The sequence below is a fragment of the Melospiza melodia genome, chromosome 3, assembly GCF_035770615.1.
Source record: "Melospiza melodia melodia isolate bMelMel2 chromosome 3, bMelMel2.pri, whole genome shotgun sequence".
In the NCBI taxonomy this organism is placed as follows: domain Eukaryota; kingdom Metazoa; phylum Chordata; class Aves; order Passeriformes; family Passerellidae; genus Melospiza; species Melospiza melodia.
In genome coordinates this window covers 23,218,221-23,224,220 of record NC_086196.1, presented here as the reverse complement: position 1 = coordinate 23,224,220, position 6,000 = coordinate 23,218,221, and positions in this window count along the sequence as shown.

The window sequence follows — 6,000 nt, the reverse complement described above, 5'->3', positions numbered from 1 at the left end:
ATCCTAGGTAAAGCTGCTGCTATAGCAGCATGTCACAGAGTTTTTCCCCCACCAGAAGGCTGGAGAGGAAACCATTGTCTTGGATAGCCAAGTGTCCTCAGTTCCTCATGTTGTGGGTTCTTGGGGTCCCCCAGCCTGTCAAGTAATGCCTGGGTTGGACATCCTGTGGGGCAGTCCCTGTGGGGCTGCATCCTGGTCCATGTGTCCACTGGCTCCCGACCAGGCTCCTGGTGAGCCCAGACACCATTCTGCGTGCTCAGGTTATTAGAAATTACTGCTGCTTCAAGATCTGAAATGGACTGGTTTGTTCCTGTGAATTTCCCCCTCATGTCTATTTTTCTCAATGAAGAAGTAAAAATTACATATTTTGGAGAAGGAGAAGCAGGCATGAGTCAAAAGCCAGGCTTACTAAGAAAGGGAGGTGCTGGTGAGAAAAGAAGGGGGGAAGAAATTTTCTGAAAGTGAGCAATTTCATACAAATGGTTTTGTATTTTTTGTATTCTTTTACATTTTCCAAAAAAAAAAGTAGTTTCAAGGGAATATTTTTCCTGTGTTTTGCTTTCATCCTTTGAGACTGTGTTACACCACTGTCAGCAGCCAGCACTAGGGGAGCACTGCCCCACATCACTTTGCTCCTGTTAATGTCCACTAACCACCATAAGGCCAATATATTTCTCACACAGTGAGAGACATGTACCGTGTGCATCACGTGCTGTGCTCTCACCATTGTCGCATCTCCCACTTTTAGATTCAGCTTCTCCAAAGTCCCAGTCAACCAGTGGATATCTAAGCCTGACATTAGCCTTTCTTCAATTTGCAAGCCAAACAGAGGAGGGGAGGTTTGTTTATTTTCTGTGTCATCAGACAATTAATCTACTGAGCCAGCTGTTGGTGTTTCAGAAGCACCTGTGTGTGAGCCTTCAGTCGGCATTTTGGCTAAAATAAACTTCTGAAAAACAACCCTTCCCTTAGGGAACACAGTAGAGCCATGGAGGGAGCTTCTCTGTCACACAAATGAGTGGTTTAGATTGCTTAAAGGATCACCATCAAATATATTAGTGAAAACAAACTTTAATACAAATGTAAAAGTCAAGCAAAGCCCGATATATTAATATATAATTTATATATGTTATCCATGCAATATTAAAGGCTTATTCTAATACTGCATGGATAATACATATAAAGAATAACCAATTAGAATCAATTTAGAGTGATTTATATTGAGGCCAGGGATGTAAAAAGGGGTAAGGAAGGAAAGGTTAGGGAAGACTCTCTGGTGGGTCATGAGATTCAGAGTGAGCTCCCTTGTTTGCTAGACTGCTTCTCAGAGAGGTGCCCACACATGGCTGGATCCTATCTCAGACTCATACAGGGTCAATTGTTTATGTCTAAAGGATCTAGAAGCACTTAAATGTTAGATTAGCCAAGGATCAACTACAAACAGTAATAACTGTTAAGGATTCAAGATAGTAACATGCATACTATATTTGCTAGAGGATGCCCAGGTGAATACACACGCCCAGATATGTGTGTGCAAACATACAAAGGTAATACACACACAGGCACAGATATGTAATGTATAAGTGCAAAGGTATATGTACTAAAACATTTCCCTTGAGAATCAGTGAAACACTCATATCTAATGTCTTTTTGGCATTTCTTAACGGGGTGAGGTGGGGTGTTGAGCCTCAAGTATTGGGAAATCATTCCAGGTTCTGTTGCCAGGAGACACTTCTCTGAATTTCACAAACTTGAGAGTTTGGGCACTCTGAGAGGCATCCCACACAGAGAAATACTAATACAGCCCACTGCTGTCCAGAAGAGCTCAGAGTCTGTCTTAGGACCACTGGCTTTAGGGCCGTGAGATGGTTGGCTTAAGCCATTGATCTATTTTCATCCTGGCTGCAATCTGGGTATTACTGGAATTTATGAAATTCCAGTGAGGATGGTACTGTTCCACTTGAGCTACTTTTCAGATAAGGAATTCCAGGGCTGTCAGGGGTGACTGATTATTCCTGCTGTCATCTTCCACCTTGATAAAGCAGCAGGAGTTCCTGGTACGGTCAGTACCGCCCCCCACCTTCGCTTTCCAAGAGTTCCCAGTATGCTTCACCACCAATCTCTTGTGGAAAGGCCTGAGCAGGCCAGAGGAGAGGGGGGGAGGAATGAACCACTCACACTTGCTTCCCTCCTTGCCAAACAAGAACATGGTTGGGCTTCAAGGGGATGAAGCCTCTCCTCTGCACAGACCTTGCAGCCTGGTGAGTCAATTGATTTCTTGGTCAGTGGGACAGCTGGTCTTCTGTGAGCATATGAAGAAATGGATTTGGGCTTCTCACGTCCCATGTTGCTGTGACTACAAGAAGAGCAATCCCACTTTAATGTGTGCTTCCAATAAAAAAGCTCAAAGGGTATTTTTGAAATAAAGAAGAAGAGGCAGCTGAACTCCAGGGAAAGACTTCAAGAAACAACCCACTTCTTTACCTTCTCTACAGAGGTAAAGCCCCTGAGAAGCACTGGCTACCCTGCTTCTGAAAATCCCTCTATAATCCTGGGTGGGCACCTTTTTTTCTGTGTGGTGAGTGTATCTGCACAGTGTCAGCACTCCAGGAATAATCACAGGACGAATTGACAGAGAGATTTGCTGCAGGATAATTGCCTCCAACAGAAGGATAAATAGCTTTTTCTGGCATTTAATGGGCCTCTTAAGTGAAGGGCAATAAACTCTGTGCGAACAGCTGTTTTCCCTCTTTTTCATCCTTTTGCATCTCATCCATAATTATGCACTAAAATGTTCTTGTCTGGGTTGCTGAGAGCAATCTTGTTGCTGTTTGTCTTTGCAGTGTAAGGCTGAGCACTTCAGCGCAAAGATTGAGTAAAAAACCCTGGATTCCTAAAGGTTCCTGCCACTATATATCAGTGATCATCTTTGCTTTGCGTTAAGCCTGAGGGAGAAGTGAGAAGTTAAGGGGAAAATTTGTCTCTTCTAATTGCTGCTCTGCATGTCCCAGTGTTGGGGTGTCCCCCTGCAGGTCTTGGTGTCCTGGGCTCCAGCTAGGAGGTTCCTTTGCTTGCCTGGCTTCTGGCACTGACCCAGCTACAGTTCAGGAGAAGCTATGGCTTCACTTTTGCCTTGCAGGGGAGGTAAGTGTCCTGTGAGACACTCCTCCTCACTCTGTGCTGGCTGGACCATGGGGAGATAGCAGAGCAGGCTTTCCTCTGTAGCTGGTGGCTCTGCCTCCAGCCTTGCCGACAGGAGAGTAGGAGGCACAAAGCAAGCCCTGCAAAAAAGCCTTTATGCTTTCAGAGACATGTACTTTATCTGCTGATAGAGTACAGAGAAACGACCTTGTTCCTGAGGAAATTCAATACGTTCTGGCAAAGGGATCTCCTCCTAACAAGGAGCCCGGGAGCAAGCCAGGAGCTAGGGCACGGCCACAAGCATTATTCTTGCTGAGAGTTCCCCACTGGAAGCAATGCCAGTAGAGGTTGCCTGCATTGTCACAAACCCACTCTGTCCTTCCCAGTGCATCTTTGAAACCTCAGATTGGCCTTTGCTTCCCACATCCAGAGCTGAGGAAGGAGGCACATGCTGGAAGGATGAGCCCTGTGGTAGCACCTAACCTACATACAAACTCTTGGCTGAGGAGGTTATTCCACTTGGATCAATAGCAGTGTCTCTGCATCATTGATGCTGCTCCACATGACATTGAGGGCAAACTGCTTGGAAAAGAGCCTGCGGGAAGAACACTGAGTTTTATCCTCACCGTCTGCTCCCAGACAGGCTGCTCAGCTGCAGGGGAGCTGTGGGATCTTTTCTGCTGAGGGCAGACCATTTCTCTCCTCCTTGTTAGGACTGTATCTAAGACTTCGAAATGCAACCAGATGGAGGAGAGGACTGGCTGACCACATGGTAATAGCTCAGAAAAACAACCTTTTTGTTACAGATAAAAACTGAATTTTAAAATGTCCTGAAAAATGAGATGCTTTCCAGACACATGGATGAGACCTTTATTATAGGTGGATGCATATAATTAAACTGGCCTGCATACTGGTCCTGAACATTTTGGAAAGCCTCCTATCCTAGGAAATCTTCTTTTCATCCATCAGGTCTCAAGGATGCTGCCAACCACTCCCAGCTTTTATTGTTTCCTATCGCCTTTAATGATGCATAAATTGTATGGACACATGCCAGTGTATCAAACAACATTAAAAGACAGACCATGGAAAAAGTGAATAGTTCATTAATTATGGGTCTTAATTTGTTTGTGAATCTTCTACCTGAAATATTTTGCTACTGCTCTTCTCCCTGTCAGCTCCAGTGCTTTGGCTTGCACCTCATCCTCTCTTGGAGACCCCTTTTCCCTGAGTGCTTGCAGATGAAGGAAGGTTTCTCTCAGTGACATCTGCTCCATTGTTCCAGTTCTGTTGCCATCCCCTATATAAATACTTTGGCATTTGTACTGTTCTATATAAGCCCATTAAAAACATCTAATAAAAAGGATTATATAATTTCTTAGAGCCATCATTACTACTCCAGCTGTGGTGTTTTGTCAAACTCTGACAATTATAGATTAATCCCTATGCCAAATTACACTTTTTAATGAAAGATATTAATCCTTGAGCTTAGAAGTGTAAAAATATAAGTCAAATTTATTGCATTCAAAAAAAAGCAGAGAGCTGAAGCCAGAATAACACTAAGATAATCTTTAAAACATACAGAAAATAGGATTTTTAATAGAAACACAGGGTAATTTCTAAGCAAAGCTGGATATCTGCCTAGGATTACAATATAGATACAGGGGAAATACAGATGATGAACTGATATCAAAAAAATCTTTGTGCAACAGTATATGAACTGCATGTGAGTTATCACTTAATTCCTGTAACCTAGAATGTCTTTATTTTATAATGGCAATACATTTTCAATTTTTATACTAATATCTCTTCAATAAAATTTCCAGCCCTTATTTTAAAAAGCAGGCAGAATTTTGCTTGTTCAGAATCATTGGACAATTTAATAAAAGGCAGGCTGTACAAGCACTGTTATTCCTATCCAGGACTGAAACACAGCTTCTGGAGGCAACAGTTGTATTTTGTAGATACCCCAAGGATTAGGGTTAAATAAATAAAGCTGAGGCCCAGGAGTAGCAGAGAGCTGCAGAGCATCTCCTCCCAAAGGGCCATCTCATTCTTATTCTTCTTCTCCTTCCTGCAGCGAATGTTTGTGCACAGGTACAGGTGTGGATGAGTGCAACCACACAAGGGTGTGACTCACAGGTAAACCTTGAGCTATAATCCCCTCTCCAGGCCAATAATTATCAACCATCTCTTCCATTTGGAGCACACGGCAAGGCTGTGCTGTTCGATTCCCTCTGTAGCTGGAGGGAAAGACAGCTTCTGCCTGTGCCTCGTGCTGTGCTGCTGAACAGCAAGATCAATCTTGTGTTAAGCTGCCTAAACGGCCCACGAGCTTGATGAGAGCTAATGGGAGACTGCATGAACATATATTTTTTAGTTGTTATCTTCAAACTTACCAATGGCGAGCTGAGAAGGCGTTTTAATGATTCACACAGCTTTGCCTTGACAGCTGTTCAGACACGTATTTCTCAGCAGCGGTAAGTGGGTAATAGACCAATACAGCCAATTTACTTCGCTGTTGCTAGCATTTAAAAGATAAGACAAAGAGATTATTTCATAGTTTTCAGTGGGATTTAAGGCATGGGAAGGAGTAAGGGCTGTACCTACCTGGCAGAGTTGTGTGCAGGCTCCACAGAGGTCTGTCACTTGGTGCATAAAGAAATTCTTCCAGGATTTTTAGCTGCAATTTCAAGGAACGGAACTGAAACCAGGCTTGCACAAAAGCCATCACTGAGAAGCCACCCAGGGAACTACAGACTTTTAATTCCATGTTCCTCAGGGCTATGGCAGAGCTTTCGCACATAAATGCGCAAGGCAATAAACTGGGCCAGGACCAAAGCTCTGAGTGCTACAGACTCA